General features: G+C 41.3%; 1 pseudogene; it reads left to right on the forward strand.

The window, feature by feature from the left end:
• The first annotated feature begins 9,721 nt into the window (after positions 1-9,721).
• Positions 9,722-11,172, forward strand: LOC100478202 (annotated as a pseudogene).
• The last annotated feature ends 14,338 nt before the right edge of the window (positions 11,173-25,510 follow it).

Genomic DNA, 25,510 nt, shown 5'->3' on the forward strand with positions numbered 1-25,510 from the left:
AACATTTCATTTTATGAATGTCCCACCTTTTGCATAACCCTTCATCTGCCTATGGACACTGCAGTTGCTTCCACGTTCTTGCTATTGTGAATAATGCTGCTACGTGGCTACTGTTTGCACAGAATATCTTTTTCCATACTTTCACTTTCAATCTATTTGTGTCATTGATCTAATGCAAGTCTCTTGTAGACAGCATATAGTTGGATCATATTTTTAAAGCTAGTCTGCCAATCTCTGTCTTTTGACTGTAGATTTTAATTTATTTACATTTAAAGTAATTACTGAGGAGGAGGGACTTACTTCTGTCATTTTGCTATTTGGTTTCCATATGCCTTATCACCTTTTGTCCCTCATTGCCCACATTACTATCTTTTTTTGTGTTTAGTTGATGTTTTCATGGTGAAACGTATTAATTTCTTTTTGATTTCCTTTTGCATATTCCATAGATATTTTCTTTGTGATTACCATGAGGATTATATGCCACATCCGAAGGTCATAACACTTTAATTTGAATTTATGCCAGCTTAACTTCAATAACCCAGAAAACATCTCCTATACAGCTCCATCCCCACCCCTTTCAGTTATCAATGTCACAAAATTGCATCTTAACGCATTGCGTGTCCAAAACATAAACTAAAATTGTATTTTTTATGCACGAGTCTCTCTAATTATGCAAAAAACAAAATGTAGAGTTATAAACCAAGTTAAAATAATACTAGCTTTTAGACTAATAATTTTTTTACATGTATTTTTCTCTTAAATCATACAGAGAACAAAAAGGGGAGTTACCAATCAAAATTACATTAACACTAGCTTTTATAATTGCCAGTGTATTTCACTTCACTGAGATCTTTATTTCTTCGTATAGCTTTGAGTTGTCTGGTGTCCAAGCATTTCAATCTGCAGGATTCCTTTTTTAATTTCTTATAGGGCAGGTCTAGTGGTGACAAACTCCCTCAGCTTTTCTTTATCTGGGCTTGTATTAATATCTCCCTCACTTCTGAAGGACAGTTTTGCTGAATCTAGGATTCTTGATCAACGGTTTTTTCTTTCAGCACTTTGAATATATCAGCCCACTGCCTCTGGTTCCAAAGTTTCTGAAGACAAGTCTGCTGATTATTCTATTGAGGATTCTTATTTACTAAGAGCCACTTCTCTTGCTGTTGTCAAGATTCTCTCTTTGTCTTCGACTTTCAACAGCTTGATTGTAATGCGTCTTGGTATGGGTCCCTTCGATTGAATTTCTTGTTTATATTCATGCCTTTCATTTATATTTGGGGAGTTGGGGCCCATTATTTCTTTAAATAACTCTCTTTCCAGGGCACCTGGGTGGCTCAGTTGTCAAGCGTCTGTCTGCCTTTGGCTCGGGTCATGATCCCAGGGTCCAGGGATCGAGCCCCACATTGGCTCCCTCCTCGACGGGAGGCCTGTTTCTCCCTCTCCCACTCCCCCTGCTTGTGTTCCCTCTCTCAGTCAAATAAATAAATAAAATAGTTTTTTAAAAAATCTCTCTTCCTCTTTTTCTCTCTTCTCTCCTTTGAGATGCCCACAATGTGTATGCTGATTGGCTTATGGTGTCCCACCAGTCCCTTAGCCTCTGTTCACTCTTCTTCAATCTTTTTTTCTTTCCTCAGATTTGACATTTTCAATTTTTCCATATTGACTCTCACTGATTCTTTCTTCTGCCTGCTCAAATCTGCCTCTGAGTCCCTCTAGTGAATTTTTTATTTCAGTTATTGTACTTTTCAGCTCCAGAATTTCTGTTTCTTTTTTTAGGTTTTCAAATCTCTTGTTATTTTCATTTTGTTTATACATCATTTTCTTTATTTTCTCCATGTCTGCCTTTAGTTCTTTGAGCATCTTTAAAACAGTCTTTGTCTAGGAGGTCAATCATGTTTTCTTCCTCAGAGACAGTTTCTGTTGTTTTCCCCCCATCTTGAAATGAGCCACATTTTCCTGTTTCACTGAATGCCCTGTGGTTTTGTTTTACTGAAAACTGGGCATTTGAATAAAATAATGAGGTAACTCTGGAAAGCAGAATCTCCCTTTTCCTAGGGTTTGCTGATTTTTGTTTTTTGTTTTTTTTTTATTTTTTGCTTGTTGTAGGCTGCTCTGTGCTGGGGATCAGCCTGGGGTATAAACTAAATGTCTTCTCAAGTTTTTTTTCTGAACCTGCACTTTTCCCTGAGCATGCATGATGACTTTCTAAATCCCCCCCATATATGTGATTGTTTCTGAATATCTTAACTATCTGGCTCCCAAAAGAGGAAAGGAGGGAGGGGGAAACAAAAGAAAATTTTAAAAAACACTGGCCCTTTAAATCCTCTGACAGTCATTTTAGTCTGGAGAGAAGAGGCTTGTAAACAGTGGAGGGACGAAGGCAACAATGCCTCTCTGTGTCTGCACTCTGAGCCTGTTCTTCTGTGATCAGAAACAGCAATCAGTGATCAGAGCACAGATCCCTGATATTTGGAGGCAGGGTCCTTATTATCCACCCCGGCTCCCTCAAGCTGTACGCAAGCTGCTCCTGAAACGTGTGCACAGCTGTCTATTGTGGGGCCAGAGGATGGGAGATGGGGAGTTGCTACAATGAAATTGACTGAAATTAAGTGCAATTTACCATCCAGAAAATTTACTTCCCCTGGAAGTAGCAAGCCTTCAATAGACTCCAGAGTTCCAAAATAGTTATAGCAGACAGAATCTGCCAGTGCAATTACTGTCTAGGTGGGGAGACAGATTCCTAGTGCTTCCTACTCTGCCGTCTTCCCAGAATCCTCCCTTTATTTTTTATAAAATAAAAGGTGGCTTTCTTATTATTTCCTAAAGTAGTTCTCTTTGTTTTGTATTTTTGAGACAATAAAATGTTTCCCTGTAGATTTCCGCAAAACTCTGAAGAGCTTGTCCCTGCACCAATTAAATAATTTTTAAATAAATTCCAAATAACATATTAATAGGGAAATCGTCTGACATTTGCGCCCAAAGCAAGACGTTTTCCCACTAACATAGTATCATATTAAGGAGCAGATTTTTGTTTATTTTGTTTTTACAGGCTATGAACAAAAGCCATTTTAGGAAAGGCAGCAACGTCCTTTTGCAAGTGCCATCAATATTGAGACCACATTCTATGCCAAAGATTCTTTACAGTGAATGCATGTTGAAAAAAACACTGCTGTCTGGCTCCAGACCCAGAGATCATGATTGAATGGTCCGGGGTGTGTCCTGGGCTTTGGGAGTTCTAAAAGCTCCCAGGTGATTCTAATGAGCATGGGAATCTCTGCTCTATGTTTTCTTTCTCTTGTGGCAATCAATGAGTATGCAACTCAAGATATGACTGCTCAGACATTTTTGTACTCTTCCAGGACAGAGCTCATGATTTCTGAATGAGCACTGTCCTCACTTTACAATTCCAAGCATATTGTCTAATGTTCCTATGTGTATTGGACACCGTTGGGGCTCAGCCAGATTCAGTTGGATCTCTTTTATTCTAATGCAACCCTCCTTTGGCTTCTGTACGCTTTTGCTTGTAACTGTCCACAGCTGCACCTTTCTTTGGAGGTCTGCCCAAGGTCTGCTGAAGTCACTTTGGGCACAAGTACAGAAAGCAGGAAATGCCTGGGAGGTCTTGCCTCCTCAGGGAAGCCCCTAGCTAATGGCTGACTGGTGCAGCCAATGAAAGCCCAGCTCTCTTGCCTGCAGTTGGGATAAACTGAGGCAAAAATTGTAACCCAGTTCCCCTGCCACGTCAGGCTAGTTCTTCTCTCCAATGAACTTCGCCTGAGATCATACCCTTGCTTGCCTTTTCCCTTTCTCTGTTTTGCTTCCCCCATCCCTTATTAGTTTCTCCTGAAAGCACTTCCTGAATAAATCATTTGCACACTTATCTTTGTCTCAATATCTGCTTCTGGTGGCTCCAAGGTAACTAACCCTAGAAGTAGGTTAGTTAAGAGAAGAAAGAGAAAGTGAGAGAAACAGATCGGAAACAAACCAACCAACTTATTCTGCAATGCTTGAAGACATTTCAGGGTCAACAAAGAGAACTTTCTATGTTTAATCATTTGGAAGTTAAAAGATTGTTTTGCGTGTTTTTAAAAACTGCCCAGGGCTATCATGCCATGACTGCTGATATTTTCATCTATTAGGGAATAGCACCAATAGCAAAATATTTTCACATATGTGATCATCAGTATCAAATTTGCAGAGATGAGTGCATGTATTCTGCCAGCATGACTTAACAGGGCAGACTTTTGCAAACTGACATATCCTAATTATGTTCTTTGGTTACTGGCATGAAAAATTATGACATGCCCATACGGGGACATAGTTCCAGGAAAAGTCAGCACAGGCAGGGTTTCTCTTCCACTCATGCAAAGAAAACATCGGGTTACTTTTAAATAGGTCATGATAGTTCAAGAATCATTTTGGACCAGTTGCAGGTGGAAAGACATAGTGGGCTTCAATCTTCTTTCTGACGCATGAGCCTCCAGAAAGCACTTCTATAACAGATACTCATTTTCCCCCTGAAGACTGTAACCTTTGCAAAGAAACAAATGTGAGCTGAAAGTTAGAAAGTGACCTGAGCCTTCAAGTCTCAGTAAGGAATTGGGGCCAACAGCAGCATGGAGGTAGTTCTTTTCTAAATCCACAGATTCTGAGCCTGAAAAAAAGGCTTCATTTCCCAGAGCTATCAGTCTGACGCATTTCTCGACAATTAGATTTACTAAAGAATTTTATAGAGAGGAAAAAAAAGAGAGAAATTAAGCAAAATGTCCAGATGTCATCTGTTAAAAATGTTTTATTGAGACAATAAACAAATAACATAAACAAGTACTAAAATTTTAATTAAAATATGATTTACAATGTTGCTATACACCACTAGAAGCGTTCTTATTGATAGGAAATAAGATTGCATTGCGTGTATCCTTAGGACACTCAAACATCCCATTTGACTTTGTGGGTCTCCCCCCAAGTAGGGTGCTCTTATGATGTACTTTCCATGCCCATGAGCATGAAAATTTTCTTCAACACTTTAAAACACAATGGCAGTATCAATCGTTCCCTTTCATTGCTGGCTACATCACTAAATAGATGTATATTATGTTCTCGCGCCTTCTGCTCAGAAAAATCTAAGTATTGCATTTCTGTCAATTCATTGATTGAAGAGCTTCCCCCTCAGAATGTTGACAGCTGTTTCAGACGTTCATAAAATAACTTGGATAACAGCTGCAAATGGATTGGCTAAAGAAGATTTGGAAGCGTGTAATTAGCATTCATCAAATGCACACATTTCCATTGAAAACCCTCTTCAACCCTAAAGTTGACAACCAGGAAGCTGATGACTCTTGTTCAATCTGGGAACAGGCCTTGCTAACACTTAACTTTCCATTAGCTGATTTAAAAAGGAGCATATTAATATAGTTACTATTGAATACTATTGAATAAGTTATTGGTGAATGCCGTCTGTAACTGACACTGCTTTATTTTTTGTCCTTTATGCATCAGACAAGCATTCGTGTGAGAGTGGCAGGCCATCTCTTAATAATGTAAATAACTGATAAATTCCTTGTACTTGAGCAGATGTAATTCCCAGATATAAAGTAGAAATACACCCCGCTAATTAATTACCTTTATGGACAAAAAATACTCTTCGCAAGAAACAACAACGTATATACCTTAGTCACCCCTGTGTTAAAAAGTGCATAAAAGCCTCAAAGTAGGGGTGCCTGGGTGGCTCAGTCGGTTAAGCATCTGCCTTGGGTTCAAGTCATGATCTCTGGGTCCTGGGATTGAGCCCCACTGCCAGCTCTGTGCTCAGTGGGGAGCCTGCTTCTCCCTCTCCTTCTGCCCTGTGCCCGCCCACCCCACCCCCTGCTTGTGCATGCTCTCTCTCTCAAATAAGTAAATAAAATCTTAAAAAAAAAACAAGCCTCAAAGTAAACGCCAGGACGTTAACAGTGGCTGGTTAGTGCGGCATCACTGTGGAAGATTTTCTCTTCTTCCTGTATATTGTATGTATTTTATTTGAACGTGTGATTCTTATATGATTGAGAAAATAAACTTTATATGAAAGGCTTGGAGTACTTCAAGGAAGCTACAAGTGTACCTTCAGAGACAAAAGAAGCACTTGTCTTCCTTAACTATCTTGAAAGGACCTTCAGTTTATTTTATTTTTTTAATTTAATTTAATCTAATTTTAATTTTAATTGTTTTTATTATGATATGTTAGTCACCATACAGTCCATCATTAGTTTTTGATGTAGTGTTCCATGCTTCACTGTTTGCTTGTAACACCCAGTGCTCATCACATCATGTGCCCTCCTCAACACCCATCGCTGGGCTAACCCATCCCCCCACCTACCTCCCCCCTGAAACACCTCAGATTGTTTCCCGGAGTCCATAGTCTCTCATGATTCGTCTCCCCCTCTGATTTCCCCCCTTCAGTTTTCCCTTCCTTCCCCTAATGTCCTCCATGCTATTGCTTATGTTCCACATATGAGTGAAACCATATGGTAATTGTCTTTCTCTGTTTGACTTACTTCACTTAGCATAATCCCCTCCAGTTCCATCCATGGTGTTGCAAGTGGTGGGTATTCATCCTTTCTGATAGCTGAGTAATATTCCATTGTATATATGAACCACATCTTCTTTATCCATTCGTCTGTTGAAGGGCATTTTGGCTCCTTCTACAGTTCGGCTATTGCGGACATTGCTGCTATGAACACTGGGGTGCGTGGCCCTTCTCTTTACTATGTCCGTATCTTTGGGGTAAATAACTAATAGTGCAATTGCTGGGTCATAGAGGACCTTCAGTTTAAAAAAGAACTTCCCCCGGCACTGGGTTCCTATGGATATATGAGTGGATACCACAGTGCTTGCAACATAAAGAGTGAAGCGCTTATAAAAGGGCTCGAGTCCTACAAAGAATGAGGACACTCAAGTGGGGCTCACATTAAGAAAGAAACTGTTTTACCTGATTAGTAATATGACTGTGGATCTGAATATCCATATAGCAAAACATACACTGTCCAGAGGAGGTGATATTGCTCTTGAGCCCCGCCCCAAAGCAGACCCAACTCTGTGCGTTGGTTCCGACTGTTCAGCCTCTCTAGCGTTCATTCCCTCTTCCTCACTCAGTGTGACTTCTTCAGGGTTCATTTGGATTGTTGGCTTCTTCCCTGAGCCCTTCCGTCGTTCCTGGACTAGGTGCATTCTCCTCCTCGACTCCGTCTCCTCTCTTCTCTAATACACTGATTTGACTCCGGCTTCATTCTTAGAGACCACGGATAGCTCTCTCACCGCAGCCAGGAGTTTTTACAGACGGGGTTGGCTTCTTTATCGCTCACCACGATGAGATAGCATCTTTTTTATTTTTGTGTATGATACATGTATTTATTTTATTTTTTTACCTGATATTAACGACTAATAATTTTTTTACAGCTTCATTGAGGTATAATTGACTATGTATATTGCACATCTTTAAAGTGTACAACTTGATAAATTATTATATATGTATACATCTGTGAAACCATCACCAATAATCATAATAATGAACAGATCCACATGCCCAAAAGTTTCTTTGTGCCCCTTTGTCATCCTGCCATTCAGCCCCAGTCCCAGGTGACCACTGAGCTGCTTTCTGTTACTAGAGTTGAGTTCGAATTTTCTAGAATTTTATGTAAATGGAATTATGCAGTATGTACTCCTTTTTCAGGGGCAGAACTCTGATTGCTTTAACTTGGTTCTTTAAGCATTCATCCACATACATTTGTATCAATAGTTCATTTGTTTTTATTTCTTTTTTTTTAAAGATTTTATTTATTTATTCAACAGAGATAGAGACAGCCAGCGAGAGAGGGAACACAAGCAGGGGGAGTGGAAGAGGAAGAAGCAGGCTCACAGCGGAGGAGCCTGATGTGGGGTTCGATCCCACAACGCCGGGATCACGCCCTGAGCCGAAGGCAGACGCTTAACCGCTGTGCCACCCAGGCGCCCCTGTTTTTATTTCTGAGTAATATTCCTTAGTATAGATTAATCACAGCTGGTTTATCCATTCATTTGTTAATGGACACTTGGGTTGTATCCAGTTTGGGGTCATTTATAAATACAGTGCAAGTTCTTGTGCAGACATATGCTTCCACTTCCCCTGATTACATAAACATCTAAGAGTGGAATAGCTGGGTCATAGGGTAGATGTATGCTTAACTTTTTCAGAAAGTGAGCATTGCTCTGGATCCTTGCCAACACTTGGTGTAGTCAGTCTTTTCATGGTTAGCTATGTAATGGGTATGAAGGTGTGTCTCATGGTTTTAAGTTGCAATTCTCTAATATCTAATGGTACGGGGCATGTTTTCATGTTCTTATTAACCCTCTATAATTATCGTCTTCAGCTAAGTATCTGTTCAAATCTTTGCCAACTTAAAAAATTGGCTTGATTCTTGAGTTATGAGTTCTTTATCCTTTATTCTTTGTAGGATAGATGTTTTGCAAGTAATTTCTTCTCGTATATGGCTTATCTTTTCATTTTCCTAATATTCCTAATATCCTGAACAAAAGCTTTTCATGTCGAAGAAGTCCAATTGTTTTGATTTTTCTTTTTATAATTCATACTTTTAGTAGTCATATTTAAGGACTCTTTGTTGAACTCAAGGTCACAAGGTTTTCTCTTATTTTTTATTCTGGATGTGTTTTAGTTTTTGCTCTTATGTGTAGATATGTGATTTCAAGTTAATATTTTTAAAGATTTTTTTTTATTTATTTATTCGACAGAGATAGAGACAGCCAGCGAGAGAGGGAACACAAGCAGGGGGAGTGGGAGAGGAAGAAGCAGGCTCATAGCAGAGGAGCCTGATGTGGGGCTCGATCCCATAACGCCGGGATCACGCCCTGAGCCGAAGGCAGACGCTTAACCGCTGTGCCACCCAGGCGCCCCTCAAGTTAATATTTTTATATGATGACATAAAGATTGAGGCTATTTTCAGCATATGGCGATCCAATTATTCTAGCCACCATTTGGTGAAAAGATTATCTTTTTGTTGACGAATTGCCTTGGCACTTTTGTTGAAAGTAAATTTACCATATATATGTAGTTCTATTTCTAGAATCTCTATTTCATTGATCTGTCTGTCTAACACCAATACCAAACTATCAAGGGGCGCCTGGGTGGCTCAGTTTGTTGGGCATCCAACTCTTGCTTTTGGCTCAAGCCATGATCTCAGGGCTGTGAGACTGAGCTTCACATCAGGCTCTGTGCTGATTCTGGAGCCTGCCTAGGATTCTCTCTCTCCTTCTCCCTCGGCCCCTCCTTGCTGGTGCTCTCTCTCTCTCTCTCCCTTCCCTCTCTCTCTCGAAAAAGAATTAATTAATTAAGGCAAACAGATAGTTTAAGTCCTTTACCTTTGCTCATCTTTTCCAATATCATTTTGGTTATTCTAGGTCCAGTGAATTCTAGGACACCCACTCAAGCTTCAGTGTCCAGGGTCTTTGTTGGGTCTTCATCACATAGCCAGGATTGATTGATTGCCATGTGGTTGACCTCAATCTTCAGGTCAACCATGTGACTATATCTGGAAGGAACATGGTAAAGATTTGGGAAGAGGGGGCAAATAAAAGGAATGCTAGTTGGTTGGTGGAAATCTGAACACCACTTGGGAAACAGAGACTGATTAAAACCCAGAGAGGCAGAGTGGTCAAAAAAAGCTTTTACCCTCTTGTACTGTTGGTGGGAATGGTAACTGGTGTAACTACAGTGGAAGCAGTCTGGAGGGTCCTCAAAAAGTTAAAAATAGAACGACCCTACAATGCAGTACTACCAGGTATTTACCCAAAGAATACAAAAATATCAATTTGGGACGCCTGGGTGGCTCAGTCAGTTAAGTGTCCAATGCTTGGTTTTGGCTCAGATCCTGATCTCAGGGTCCTGAGATCAAGCCCCGCATCAGGTTCTGTGCTCCGTGTGGAGTCTGCTTGTCCTTCTCCCTCTGCTCCTCCCTCTGCTCCTCCCCCCTGTGCATGCACACTCTCTCTCTAGGATAAATAAATAGAATCTTAAAAAAAAGAATACAAAAATACTAATTCAAACAGATTCGTGCACCTCAATGTTTATAGCAGCATTATCTACAATAGCCAAATTATGGAAGTAGCCCAAATATCCATCGACAGATGAATGGATTAAGAAGACGTGGTCCTTTCTGCCCATGGATACCATCGTGTAAGCATTCTTGAAGTCTTTCCCCCCACCGCAGTCACGTCTAAGTCAGAGTCTCTCCAAGAGCCTGAAGAGCTGTGGAAGCTCTTCATTGGAGGTTTGAGCTTTAAAACAACCCATGAGAGTCTGAGGAGCCATTTTAAGCAATGGGGAACGCTTGTGGACTGTGTGGTAATGAGAGACCCAAACACCAAGCACTCCAGATGCTTTGGATTTGTCAAGTGTGCCACTGTGGAGAAGGTGGGTACAGCCGCGAATGCAAGGCCACACAAGGTGGATGGAAGACTTGTGGAACCAAAGAGGGCTGTCTCAAGAGAAGATTCTTAAAGACCTGGTGCCCACTTACCTGAAAAAGATTTTTGTTGGGGGCATTAAAGAAGACACTGAAGGACGTCATTAAGGGAAAATTAAAGTGACTGAAATCATGAGTGACCGAGGCAGTGGCAAGAAGAGAGGCTTTGCTTTTGTAACATTGGATGACCACAACTCTGTAGACAAGACTGTCATTCAAAAATCCCGTACTGTGAACGGCCACAGCTGTGAAGTGAGGAAAGCCCTGTCTGAGCAAGAGATGGCTAGGGCTTCATCCAGCCAAAGAGGTTGAAGTGGTTCTGGAAACTCTGGCGACGGTCGTGGAGGTGGTTTTGGTGGGAATGACAATATTGGTCATGGAGAAAACTTCAGTGGGCAAGGTGGCTTTGGTGGTAGTCCAGGTGGTGGTAGATACGGTGGCAGGGGGGATGGTTATAACGGATTTGGTAATGATGGAAGCAAATTTGGAGGTGGTGGAAGCTATAATGATTCTGGCAATTACAACATTCAATCCTCAAATTTTGGACCCAGGAAATTTTGGAGGCTGAAACTCTGACTCGTATGGTGGTGGAGGCCAATACTTTGCCAAATGATGAGACCAAGGTGACTGTGGTGGTCCCTGCAGTAGCAGTAGCGATGGCAGTGGCGGGAGGTTTTAATTACTGCCGGGAACCAAAGCTTAGCAGGAGAGGAGAGCCAGACGAGGGACAGGAAACCTATCGGTTATACACAAATTTGTGAACTCAGCCAAACACAGTGGAGGCAGGGCCTAGTTGCTACAAAGAAGACAGATTTTAGACAATACTCACATGCTCTGGCAAAAAACTTGAGCACTGAATTTGTGACTAATTGTATAACAAGTTGTTTTAGTTTCTTTTTGGTGGAAAGGGTAATGCATTCCAACAAAGGGTTTTGATGTAGATTTTTTTCTTTTTCCAACCATGCTGTTGATTGCTAAATATAATCTGATCATGATGCTGAGTAAATGTGTCATATATATACACATATATGTATATATATATAATGAAATATTACTCAGTCATGAACAAGAATGAAATCTTGTCCCTTGCAATGCTGTGGATGGAGCTAGGGAGTATTACGCTAAGCAAAATAAGACAGAGAAAGACAAATACCGTATGATTTCACTCATATGTGGAATTTAAGCAACAAAACAAAATGAGGGAAGAGAGGGGAAAAAAAAGAGAGAGACAAACCAAGAAAGAGACTCTTGAGTACAGAGAACACACTGATGGTTACCAGAGGGGAAGTGGGCGGGAGATGGGTTAAATAGGTGACGGGGATTAAGGAGCGCACTTGTGACGAGCACTGGGTGTTGTATGGAAGTGCCAGATCGCTACATTGTACACCTGAAACCACTATTACACTGTATGTTGACTAACTGGAATTTAAATTAAAACTTTAAAAAAAAACTGTTAACAATAGGAATGGTTAACAAGCAATTAAATAATTTTGCTATGTAATACATATGGAGACCCCTTCCCATAACCACAAGACTTTATAAAATTTACTTTCTCATAAATATGGGCTACATTGTGTTACCCCTGAATTCATATTGGAGGGGGAGTTGAAGGTCTAACTCTCCATTACCTCAGAATGTGACTGTATTTGAATCAGGATCTTTTAAAAGGTAAATTAAAATGGGGTCATTAGGGTGGACTCTAGTTCAATAGGACTGGTGTCCTTCTAAGAAGAGGACATCAGGACACAGACACATACAGGGGGAAGGCCATGTGATGACGCAGGGAGAAGACGGCAAATCCGCAAGCCAAAGAGAGAGGCCTCAGAAGAATTGAAGCCTGCCGGCACCTTGATCTTGGACTTCCAACCTCCAGAATTTTGAGAAAATAAATTTCTGTTGTTTAAGCCACCCCGTGTGTGGTACTTCGTTGTGATAGCTGAGCAAAAGGATGCGGTCGCCAAAATATAGTGTGAATAGTTTAATAAATACATAAGTCAATGAATGCCTTGTGTACCTAAACCAGGGCGGACCTGGTACAGAACAGAGGCAAGCCACGCAAAGCCAAAGTCTAGAGCTAAAAATCACCTTGAGAAATCTTGAAATCCATAAAATCCTTGGGGGAGGGACTGCACACCCACAGGGAGACCAGGCCCATATTACCCAGATCCAGCCATCTATAGGGGCCTGGTATTCATTTTGGTAAGTGCTTGCTTACATCAAACTCAGGCCTGTGGGCCAACTCCTTCCCACTGGCTGTTTTTGTAAATAAAATGTCGCTGGCACACAGCCATAACTCTTTGTTTCCATATCGTCTATGGCTGCTTTCGTGCAAAATGGCAGAGCGGCACGGTTGCTACGGAGGCCATATGGCCTGTGAAATCTAATATAGTTACTAAACTTTATGGAAAAAGTTTGAGAAGTTTGAAATGAAGTGAATATTACAGCAAAGTATTTCCAAATGCATGATGAACTTGCAGCCATTCAGGCCCCTCAAGTTCCAGGTGATTCGTGTACACTTACAGGGGAACTGTGAGAGCCGTGGCATCCGGGGTGACCTCATGGATGGGTGAGCCGGAGGAAGAAGCAGAGGCGAGCTCAGGGCACTTTGGAAAATGCCATTTGGACAAAAGGAAGCAAGGAAAGGAGAGCTCATAAAGAAGACAGGCTGAGTACAGGGGACTGAACTGAACAAGTTTCGAGAACCCAGAAGTACGGAAGACATTCATCAGGGATTCACACGGAGAGCACCCAAGGCGCAGGAACCCCCCTAGAGAGCACTGTTCTGTTCTGGAACCAGAAGGGCTAGTCACCCAGATGGCAGCTGGAATGAAGTGTCCCAGACCCGGGCTGTCCGGACGGGCTTGACTCAAAGCTTTGTGGATGTCCTTCCCTCCCTGCCTTACGAGATTTCTAAAAATTCCTGGGAGCTAACATCCCTTTGGTCACCTTTGTCTCCAAGCTCCTCCTTTCAGTGAGGCTGTCTTATCTATTACACATCAGTCCAGATGGTACATCCAACCTCTTCCGTGAGTTTGTTTCATGCACGTGCGTGTACACACACACACACACACTCATAGAAAGCATTCCGCAGAAGAAAATATTTACTATAAATTTCTGAACCGTGGCTCACATAGTTCTTCAAAACCGTTGTCCTTAAATGTCTTTGGCTATTTCGCCAACTGGGACATTTCTTTTGGCTGCGTTTCACGGCATCCTCTTCCAGCCTCACACTTGGGCGCTCTCCCCCACTTATCTTCTCCGTCCACACCCTTCCCTGCTCTTCTCCTCCTGTGTCTCAGAGTCAGGAAGAAACGCAGGCCCGGGTAACAGTCCTCCTTCGGCGGCTTTAATGTGTTACCACCGTCTTCTTGATGCCGGTGATATTGCAAGTCTGATTTATTTTAGTCCTTTGTATGGGATTTGCTTTTTCTCTGTAACATTCTGAGAATTTTCAGTCATTATAATTTTTTTCAGATGCTTCCTCCCCCGTTTTCCCCTGTCCTTTTGGCACTCCTGTTATCAGCACGTTGACCCTTTACTACTCTCTTACTTTCCTTTTTTTAAAACTTATTTTCGGAGGTCGAATTGCTGCTTTCTTCTGGGAGGGTTCCTCGATCTGGTCTTCTGCTTATAAACATCTGCTTTTGGTGGAATTCATGCCGACTTTCACCCCACCCGTTCAATTCCTGATTTCGGCAATGACAGCTCTCAATTATTATTTCCAGTTGGTTTCTTTTTAAAAATAACTGCCTGTTATTAAATAGAATTTAATATTCCATTTTCTAGAAGGAAAAGAATAATGAAAGACCGCAGGTTGGAAAAGTTCACAGGCTAAGTAATAAAATCAATTCTACCTCCAAGTACGGTACTGTAAAATTGAGACTCGCAAAGAGAAAGAGAAAGATTAGTGTGTTTTCTGGGTTTTCCTTTCAAATGGGAGTAATCTGTAGATACCAGCCACCTTTCACCTCTTCTTTAGTTAATAATGACAGTCTCGTGGAGGACTTGTGAAAGTGTGGTGTTGGCTGTTGTTTGAAGTCAGATAATCATTTTCATAAAAAGTTTTATTTATTTTTTAGCCATCTCTGCACTCAACGTGGGGCTTGAACTCATGACCCCAAGATCAAGAGTCGCACACTCTTCTGACTGAGCCAGCCAGGCGGCCCTTAAGTTAGATATTCTTTATCACCTACAGGAAATAGCATTTTGTTTTTAGTTTCCTAAGAGTTTTTATTTTTCCATTATCGTTAGATGCTAGCTTTAACCGTGTATTTTCTAAAGCATATGATACCTGCACATTATAGACCAACGCTGCTTGGAAACTATTGGTACTGAGCGCTTGCCATGAGCAACTTTTAATTCATACTCTTCAATTTACTAGACAATAAATGTCTTGAATTCTCTTGTAGGAAAGTGCCAAGACTCTTAGTTAGTCTGCCTTTTTCCTTGAAGCCTGATTGGAATTTGACATTTCGAGGCACCTGGGTGGCTCAGTCAGTGAAGCATCTCTGCCTTTGGCTCAGGTCATGATCTCAGGGTCCTGGGACCGAGCCCCACATTGGGCTCCCTGCTCAGCAGGGAGTCTGCTTCTCTCTCCCTCTGCCTGTCCCCCTGTTCCTCTGTGCTCTCTTTCAAATAGATAAATAAATAAATAAAATCTTTTATTTTTATTTATTTTCAAAATATTTTATTTATTTATTTGAGAGAGAGAGAGAAAGAGAGCTGGTCTGCTGCTAAATGGATCAATCGAATTTTAAATTCTGCTTACCATATTTTTCACTCCTGAAAGCCCTGGTTGGCTTTATTCAGAATTGTTTGCTCTTTTGTCATATTTCCAAGCCTCTCTTCAGCAACACATCAAACACATTTGCACCATACACTAGTTCTTTACATTTAATATTTATTTATTTATTTATTTGAGAGGGAGAGCACAAGCAGGGTGAGGGGCAGAGGGAGAAGCAGGCTCCCCACTGAGCAAGGCAGCCCGACGTGGGACTTGTTCCTGGGTGTCCAGGATCATGACCTCAGCCAAAGGCAAACGCTCAACAGACTGAGGCCCCCACACATCCCTAAATTTAATATTTAAAGTAATGGTTCCTAACTTGAATGTACATCAGAATGACCTGAGAACTTGTTAAGTCGCACGTGGCTGGGCTTCACCTCTAGCGTTTGTGATTAGCAGGTCTGGGGCGGAACCCAGGAATTTCTATTTGGTTTTGTTTTCTAGGTTAATTCCACTGAATCCATTAAATAGGCTGCCCAAAGTACTGTAGTCCTGAATAATGCAGATACTAAGCACACCTGGCTTGTTCCTGACATTAGTCAGAATACCCGTAAAATTTCAGAATTGTTTACTATTGATTCCTGATAAATGTTATTTAAAATATTTAAGAATTTTTTTCTTTCGTTAAACATTTTTTTATAATGGATATAGAATTTTATGCATATTTTGTACCTATGAAAATCACTACCAGTTATTTGGCTTTTATCTTTGATTTATTAATGTAATATTTTACTTTTTTTTTCTTTTTTTTTTTTTTTAGAGAGAGAGACAGAAAGAGAGTGTGGGAATGGGGGGCAGAGGGAGAGGGTGAGAGAGAATTTTAAGCAGGTTCCATGCCCAGTGCAGAACGGATGTGGGCCTCGATCTCACAACCCAGAGATCTTGACTTAAGCAGAAATCAAGAGTCCAGATGCTTAACCAACCAAGCCACCTAGGTGCCCCACATTTTAAATTTTTTAATGCTGAAGCATCTTATCAATCCAAACAATAAATCCTATTTAGTTATTTTATATCATTGTAAAATTACTGCTAGACTATGTATGCTAATATTTTTCTTAGAATTTTCATTATTTATTCTTATGCTATTGTCTTCTCATGTAGAACACGGTATGTGTCTACATATAATTTATGGCAAGTTCATTTTGGATTGTTGTTCATCTTTGAATGAGGTGAGTTCTTCCTGGACCAGTTATCTGGGGGAGGTGTATCTCCGATGGCAGGCAGGGTCACGCTCCAGGCTGGCAAGAATTCCTGTGACAGGAGCCTGTGTAAGTGTTCTCTAGGCTGTGACTTCTCCCCAGACAAGGGACTTAACCCTTCAGTCAGTTCATGAGGCTGAGCCCCTGTCCCTTCCCCCCCCCCCCACAACTTCACCAAGACGCCTCTTTCTGCAACGGTGATCTGTGTGATGGTTTATCCAGCATTACCTTACCTGCTTCTGGAAGTTTCCCATCAAACCAAGGCTAGGGACATTGCAACAAGCAGCTCTCAAGAATGATTACTTTTGCCCCTCTGAGTGTGTTACTTACTTCTGAGGATGGCGATTTTATATCAGTCAGGATCCAGTGGGAAAAACAGAATTCCACCAGTTATTTTAGCAGAGAGAGTTTAAGATATGAGCTTGATTGAGAAGATGCTGGAAGATGGAAAAGGAGAAAAGGGACACTGACTTAACATAGCCATAGGAACTGCAGAAAGCAGCTACCACTCTTAGCACTGGAGGAAGTCAGGAGATAGCCTGAGGTCATTCCAATGTAGGAGCTTGGTGGGCAGGGGACACAGACCTCTGGGACAGGTGTCAGCCAGTTGGTCGCTATGTCAGAGGGGATAAGATGATGTTCTAGGAATGAAGAAAAATCTGGAAACTGAAATCAACTGTTTGTGGACCCAACGGCCGCTTCTGGGATGAACCCTAGGCCTGGACAAACCCTCTCCTCCCTCCTTCTGTTCTTCTTCTAGCACCCCCTACTGGCAGACTCCAGCAGGAGAAATGTGCCTGCAGCACAGGGTAAGGGAAGGGCGTTTGAGCTGGAGGTTGAGAGTAGCTTCAGGATCCGCTCGGGTCACTGGGGACCTGGGGACACCTCCCACTGCTCTTTCACCTTCCCCACCTTTGCCAGCCTTTCCCCACAGGCTTTGGTTCAGGGTTAGAGATGTCTCTTCATTTCAGTGGAAACGGATTTTGCTTCTGTTTTTTGTTCTTTTAATATTCTTGCAGGTACTTTTTCTTTCAGTCCTCCAGCATGATTTTTGAGGAGGCGGAAGGGCAATCCTCTTTACCCCACCATTTAAAAACTTGAAGTCACAAATGTGCTATTGGCTGTTTAAGTTCCTTTAACAAATCTTTCTCTCTCCCAGCCTTCTGGATAGCATTTTATTATGACTTCCTTTTTCTTGTGTCATTGAGAACATGGTTGTCTTTTCTCACCCTAATAAGATGCATAATTGTTACTTACATTTTCTTCTGATTTCTACAGTCATTTTCAGAGATAGGGTTTCCTTCTATACTTTGAGAATGATGGTCTATATCCCCTAACGAGCAATAAAAATGTATGTATAGACACACATGCACGTATGCACGCACATGTGTGCACACACATAGACTAGAATGAGAGAGAATCCATCTAAGACTTGGTTTCTACCATTTAACGGGTGTGTAGATTTCCCTAGGCCTCAGGCATCGGTCATTTTTATTTTGCTAGAATCTCATTCTCATTTATATTCCAGAGTTCAGATTGAATTCACTGCACGGCCCAGTGTTCGGCAGCTATCTGTAAATGTCACTGTGTGGTATTGCAATGGTAGAAGGATGGGGAACAGCTAGTTGTGTGGCCTTTCCTCCAGCTTCCCCCAGGGATGCCAGAGGTGTTGACTGAATGCCCTTTCCAATACATATAGGAATCCATCAGGAGGATACCTGTATGAGACCCAAGATAAATAGAATTCAGGTCTCCACACCAGTGCTAGCACCCGGGCCTTGTTGTTGAGATTGCTTACTGAGTGATCAGTAACCAGTATTGGTGACATGGAGAATGGAAGGCACATGTCTAACCAGCTGAAGGCTTCTCTGAGCCACGCCCACTCAGCCCCATCTCTGGTGACCCATCCTGAATGAATGACCAGGACCTGGGAACCTGTGCTTGGCAGTCATGAGACCTCATCTTGGCTCTTACTGTGTGTGTTATATTACCCATCCTGCAACCTTCTTTGTTAATTTTGTTGAAAGTTTTTATTTTGAGGGGCACCTGGGTGGCTCAGTCAGTTAAGCATCTGACTCTTGATTTTTGGCTCAGGTCTTGATCTCAGGGTTGTGAGATCGAGCCCTGAGCCAGGCTCCGTGTTGGGGCGGGTGTGGAGCCTGCTTGCAATTCTCTCTCTGCCTCGCCCTCTGTCTCTTGCTCTCTCTCTCTCCCTCCCCCTCTCTAAAAACAACATCAACAAAAAACCCACAAAAACTTAAAATTTTTATTTTGAAATCATTATAGAGTGGCCAAAATTTAAGATACAATTACAGATTAAACATTAAAAAATTCAAAATAGTTATAGATTAAAGAGTTGCAAAAAAACATACTTGCAAGTCTCAGGTGCCCTTCCCCCAGTTCCTCTCAATGATAACATCTTACATGATAACTGTAGAGTAATGTCACACCGGGAAATCGACACTCTACTGAGCTTATCAGAGTTAACTAGCTCTACATGCATTTTGAGAGATAGGGATCTGGGGTGGGGGAGAAACAGAGAGGTGGGGGGGTATAATGTCCAAATGTATGTCCTGTGTAGATTCATGCACCCCCCACCCCAGTCAAGATACGCCAGAGTTCCATAACCACAAAAGCTCTCTCCTGCTGTCTTTTTATAGCCTCCCCTCACAACTACCATCCCTTAACCTCTGGCAACTGCCAATCTAGTCTGTCTCTATAATTATGTTATTTTAAGAATGTTATATAAATGGAATGATGCAAAGATTTTGAGGGTTTTTTTTTTAAGTCAGCATAATTCCGTGGAGATTTATGCAAGTCGTTGTGTGGGTCAAAAGTCTGTTCCTTGTCATTGCTGGGTAGTATTCCATGGCATGGGTGTACCGCCGGTGGTTTGCCATTTACTCATTGATGGTCATCTGGTTTGTTTCCAGTTTTCAGCTATTATGAACAACACAGCCACGAACATTTATGTACAGGTTTTTGTGTGGACATAAATTTTTATCTCTCTGGCATAAACGCTCAGGAATGTCATTACTGGTTGTAGGAGAGTTACAGGTATAATTTCACTAAAAGCCACCAAACTGTTTTCCAGAGCAGTGCTCCCAGTTCACATTACCACCAGCAACGTCTGAACGATCCAGTTTCTCTACATCCTCACCAGCATTTGGTGTTAACATTATTTTTATTATTATTATTTTAAACATCTAATTTGTGTCTAATGTTATTTTGTGGTGATTTTAATTTGCATTTCCCTGATGACTAATAAAATTGAGCAGTTTTCTATGTGCTTATTTGCCATCTGTGTATCCTTGTCAGTAAGATGTTCATGTATTTGCCTATTTTCAAACAAGAATTTTTTCTTTAAAGATGAGCTTTGGCGCTTCCTTACATATTCCAGATATAAGTCCGTTGTTGGATATGTGGTTTTCCAGTATTTTCTCCTGTTATGTGGCTTGTCTTTCATACTTTTTTTTAAAGATTTATTTACTTGAAAGAGAGAGAGAGAACATAAGCGTGGCATGAGGGGGTGGGGCAGAGGAAGAGGGAGGCAAATAGACTCCCCCTGAGCAGAGTCCTGACATGGGGCTCGATCCCAAGACCCTGAGATCATGACCTGAGCTGAAACCAAGAGTTGGAGGTTTTAACCAACTGAGGCCACCCAGGTGCCCCCATCTTTGATACGCTTAATGGGGTCTTTCACAGAGCAAATGTTTTTAATTCTGTTGAGGTCTAATCTATTAGAGTTTCCTTTTATAGATCACACTTAGGTGTCCAGTATAAAAACTTGAAGATTTTTCCCTGTGTTATTTTTTTTTCAAAGTTTTATGTTTTACATTCAGGTCTGTGATCCATTTGTGTCTCCTTTATAAGGAACTAAATTTACTGACAAGGGAAGACTATTGTATCTTGTAAGTTACATTACCAACACCAGCCCATGACTATTACTGCTAGGAGAACATACTAGGCATCCACATTATCGTCTCCTTCCCCTTACTGCCTAGTTCTCTAACATAGAGAACTGATGTGATATATGGAGACATATAGTCCTAGGAAAGTTTTTTTTTAATTTTTATTTATTCGTTTTAAGTAATCTCTACACCCAACATGGGGCTGCAACTCGTGATCCCATGATAAAGAGTTGCATGTTTCTCTACTGGAGCCAGCCAGATGCGCCACTCCTAGGAACATTTTAGAAACTACTAAGTTTAGAAATAATTTGCCATCCCTAAGCCAGGTGATTTTCTGATTCTTTTAAAAATGTAATTTTAGGACACCAAAAGGAGAAGTTGAGTCCAAGCGGTTAGCACACAGTTTTTCCCTTCTGAATGTAATCCACAGCAGTACCTTCCTGGAGCTACGCAGATTCTGGCCCTCTATGGGGAAGCCTGTAGCTTCCAGGTGAGGATTAGATCCCTCTGATGTGCCACGCTATCTGCCATCACCAAGTTTTTAAACTTGACTTGGTGGAAAACAGCTCCCCCACTCAGCTGGTGTCTTCTGTAGGAGGGCCAAGGAGGTGGAGTGTGGCCCTTTCTCTCTTCCTTTGGCTCTGCTCCCCATTTGCCCGTCAAAGCAGAGTGGAGGAGAAAGCAGAAGAGTGGCAAGTGAGGAGAAACATCTGACTGCTACTTTCCTAGGACATTATGGTGCCCTCTGATCCTGGCAAAGTTGTCAAATGTAGTCTTTATTTTGGGGGCATTTCTGTTGATTCTTTGGAGACTCTTGTCACTGGGGACCTTTAATCTCTAGTTCTTTCAACCCCAGGGGATGCTTTTCTTTTGGCTTAATTTGTATAATAGACTAGAGTTAATTTCTTTGTTGGCCAGCATACCTTATCTAGAGAAATCTTTTGATTTTTCAATGAAGCTTGTCTTCTGAAGGCAGATAAAGCAGTTGTTGATATAATCACCTAGGGCAGATAAAGATCTGTTAGAAACAATCTCCCTTCAGTGGAAAGGATTGAGGAAAGGGAATCACTGTTAAGTGAGCTGTGATGGCCTATAGCCCTTGTAACAGTTACCTATGGCTGTGTAACAAACTATCCCAAACTTGGGCAATTTAGGCTGAGCTCACTGAGTGCCTCTCTGGTGTGTTCCCGGCTTGACTTTTTTTGGCAAGTCTCCCTCCCGTGTCCAGAGCCTCAGCCTGGAAGCCTGGGACAGCTGTGAGGCCAACTCCAGGGGCTATTTCATTGCCCGGCAGGGCCAAGCTGGGCTTGTCCACATGGTGGCAAAAGGGCTCCCAGCAGCAAGAAAAGCAGCAACAAGGCCTCTTGACACCTGGGCTTGGAACGCATACAACCTCACTTCCCCTGCACTCTGTTGTTCAGAGCAGGTCACACACAGCCCGAACTTAAGAGCTGGAGAAACAGGGGTGCCTGGGTGGCACAGCGGTTAAGCATCTGCCTTCGGCTCAGGGCGTGATCCCGGCGTTCTGGGATCGAGCCCCACAAGGCTCCTCTGCTATGAGCCTGCTTCCTTCCTCTCCCACTCCCCCTGCTGTGTTCCCTCTCTCGCTGGCTGTCTCTGTCTATGTCAAATAAATAAATAAAATCTTTAAAAAAAAAAAAAGAGCTGGAGAAACAGACTTTAGGTCTCGATGAGCGGAGTTACAAATTATGACTACATGTAGTAATCTACCATAATGTTTTAATCTTGATGCCTCCTTCTCATCTTCCCAAGAGAATAAACCAAGGGACAGAAAATGGGGGACCAGGAGTAGCCAAGCCCATCTCTTAGGTCGTTAAATCACTTCTGTGACCACTTACAACCTTCCTGAGTAAACGTGCCCAGATCCTGCAGACAGTGCTGCTTTGGACCAGAGGAGTGAGAATAGAAAGATGGGGGATTAATGCAATTTATGTCTTCTCTTTTTGGTGCACAATATCAAATAAATAGGCCCTTTGTTTCCTTTTATAAGTACCGCATTCTAACACTGTTTAATTTGGGCTCAGGAGAACTGAAATAGGCTTTCTGTAAATAGCCCAAGCTGTGACCAAAGCCATTTTGCAATGAAATTCAAGTTCAGCCACTGAGACGGTACTCAGATGCTACACACTACTTCCCATTTGTCCGACACTCGGTGTGGGGGAGGAGGCCGATGCGGCCTGATTACCGTCTCCCACCCATGTGTTTTGAAATTCTTTTGTTGCCACGAATTTACTGAGCTTGAGTTTAAGAAGATATTGGCTTTTACCTTGCATCTACAGCAAGTAACTTTTTGAAAAGACAAGTTCCAAATGCACTGAAATGGTCTTAATCTAATTTTCTTGTGTACGAGTGAAGGTTCAATGCAAAACAATAAGTATGACAAACATTTTGGCCTATTAGCCTAACTAGTTAGGGCTGTTGATTTTGAACTGTTTTCAAGATTTCAATAACATAAACATATCAGCTGGAAATGATACATTTCTACCGATTTCCATCCGCCCACTCAGATGGAAAAGCCAGTATATTTTTACAACTTAAAAAATCAGTTATTTTCCCAGGCAAATGCATGAGTGGAATTTTCAAGGCATTTTCCAACGTTACACCTGCATTCTGGAGAACAGAATAAGCTTCTCTGTGTCTCAGGAAGGGAGAAAACACCAACCACTGAATACCTCTTGCCTTTGCACAATGACACTATTTAGTATGATATATATTTAAATTATAGATGCAAAACAGGATTTAGGCACTTAGCCAATATCTAATTACTGGCATTATTGCTGAAATGGCAATATAATGTGCTGTAATATGATGATGGAAACTTGATCCATTCTGTCTAGATTTTTGGTATGCTGCTGAATATTACCAATGTTTGTTTCTCTGGATAGATGACAGAATCGTGCAAAGTGTTAAAAAAATAAAGCAAGGGCATACTTTTCTCCTTTGGCTCTGACATGGTCACAGTTCAGAGTAATCTCAGGATGAAACTGTTCAAATACCCACGATCTTACCAGCTGAGTTCATAGAGTATTTGAACACCGCCTCTTGTGAACCATTGTGTCCGGGACCTCTTTTGAGCTGTCTTGTAACCTCCAGAAAGAACAGAATGCATTCAGCACTACAGACTGCTGAATTACCCTTGTCCATTTGCCTTTGGGTAGTATTTTATTCTTAAATGTTCAATTCTCACTTTTCCCAGGAAGATTTTTGTGACCCACAAACAGAAAGTTACTTATTTCTGTGTTTTTGGTTTTTTTTTTTTTTTTTTTTTAGGTGAAGTCCCAAGGCTCGGAGGAAAAAACATGGGTTTTGCTGTCATACACCAATAATTCAGCCCAGAATCCGCCACGGCCACTTTCTAGCTCCTTGAACTTTAGCCTCAGCCTCTGTGTAACTGGGACGATAGCTCCGCAATGCAAGTGGTGATAATCAGCAACAAGGAAAGTAAATTTCTTAGCAGATAGTAAGGGTGGCATAGACAGTAGATATTATCATTGTACTTTGCACAGAATATGCCTGGATTTATATGTATAGTTCATCTTTAATTGTGTACTCTGAAATTTTCTTTTACTATACAAAACGTTTTGTTTATACATGGAACTAGTTCCCACATTCTGTTAGGCTCCTTAGTATTCGTGATAACCACTTAGCCAGAAGCACTTCGCATCAGTTCGACCCCTAAGTGGTTGGGTGGGACAGAGCGTGGTTAATTGCATTGTCTGCTCGGTGTGTGATGTTGGAGGCAGGACACGTGTACTTTTGTTTTTGAAATTAAAAACTCTAGTTGATGACATTTATCCTGATGAATGTATGATAAAATGACCACTTTTTACAATGTTATTTGATTTTTTTATTTTTTTAAAATTTTTAAAAAGATTTAATTTATTTATTTGAGAAGAGGGAGTGAAAGTGGGGGGAGGAGCAGAGGGACAAGGAGACTCCGCACTGAGCTCGGAGCCCACCATGGGGCTCGATCCTGCAACCCTGAGATCACCACTGAGCCGAAAGCAAGAGTTGGACACTTAACTGACTGAGCCACCCAAGGGCCCCCAAAATGTAAAATATTATTATTTTAAATGCTATGTTAAATTATTTAAAAATGTTTTTAATTATTTGAAAATGTGATGCTTTGAATATCGTTACTTTAGAAACCTTCTGTCAGTGGAATTATGCAGTATCTGTCTTTTTGTAACTGGCTTATTTTACTTAGCACAGTGTCCTCAAGGCTCATCTACATTGTTGCAAATGGCAAGATTTCCTTCTTTTTGTTTTTATTTTTTTAAATTATTAGTGCTGCAATTTCTTTTTTTAAAATATTTTTTTATTATATTATGTTAGTCACCATACAGTACATCCCTGGTTTTGATGTAAATTTTGATAATTCATTAGTTGCGTATAACACCCAGTGCACCATGCAATACATGCCCTCCTTACTACCCATCACCAGTCCATCCCATTCCCACCCCCCTCCCCTCTGAAGCCCTCAGTTTGTTTCTCAGAGTCCATAGTCTCTCATGCTTCATTCCCCCTTCTGATTACCCCCCTTCTTTATCCCTTTCTTCCCCCCTGATCTTCCTAGTTCTTACGTTCNTTCTTATGTTCCATAGATGAGAGAAATCATATGATAATTGTCTTTCTCTGCTTGACTTATTTCACTTAGCATTATCTCCTCCAGTGCCGTCCATGTTGCAGCAAATGTTGAGAAATTGTTCTTTTTGATAGCTGAGTAAGATTCCATTATATATATGGACCACAACTTCTTTTTTTTTTTGCAGGCTTTCAATATTTTTTAATTTATTAGATATCATTTCACCAAATTTCCTGTCTTCATTTGTGTGAAAGAAAGAACTCTGACATTTGCTTCTGCAAAATACTCATTATCTGGTAGAATTTTGAAATCTAGAGCACATAGTAAGAGGCACAGACAGGCAGCCCTCAAGTTACAAACCAATGATTCACAGTGTTCTGTTATTACTTGCTTAATTTCTGACACTTGCCTTTCAAGCCATCTCTTCAATTTGAATGAATGCCGCATGCATTTAACCTTCACCTTCATTTTTTCTCTACCACTTTTCAGGTCATACGTGTCTTAACTTGACCAAGTGG

Source organism: Ailuropoda melanoleuca, chromosome 4 (genome assembly GCF_002007445.2).
Source record: "Ailuropoda melanoleuca isolate Jingjing chromosome 4, ASM200744v2, whole genome shotgun sequence".
NCBI classification, from domain to species: Eukaryota; Metazoa; Chordata; class Mammalia; order Carnivora; family Ursidae; genus Ailuropoda; species Ailuropoda melanoleuca.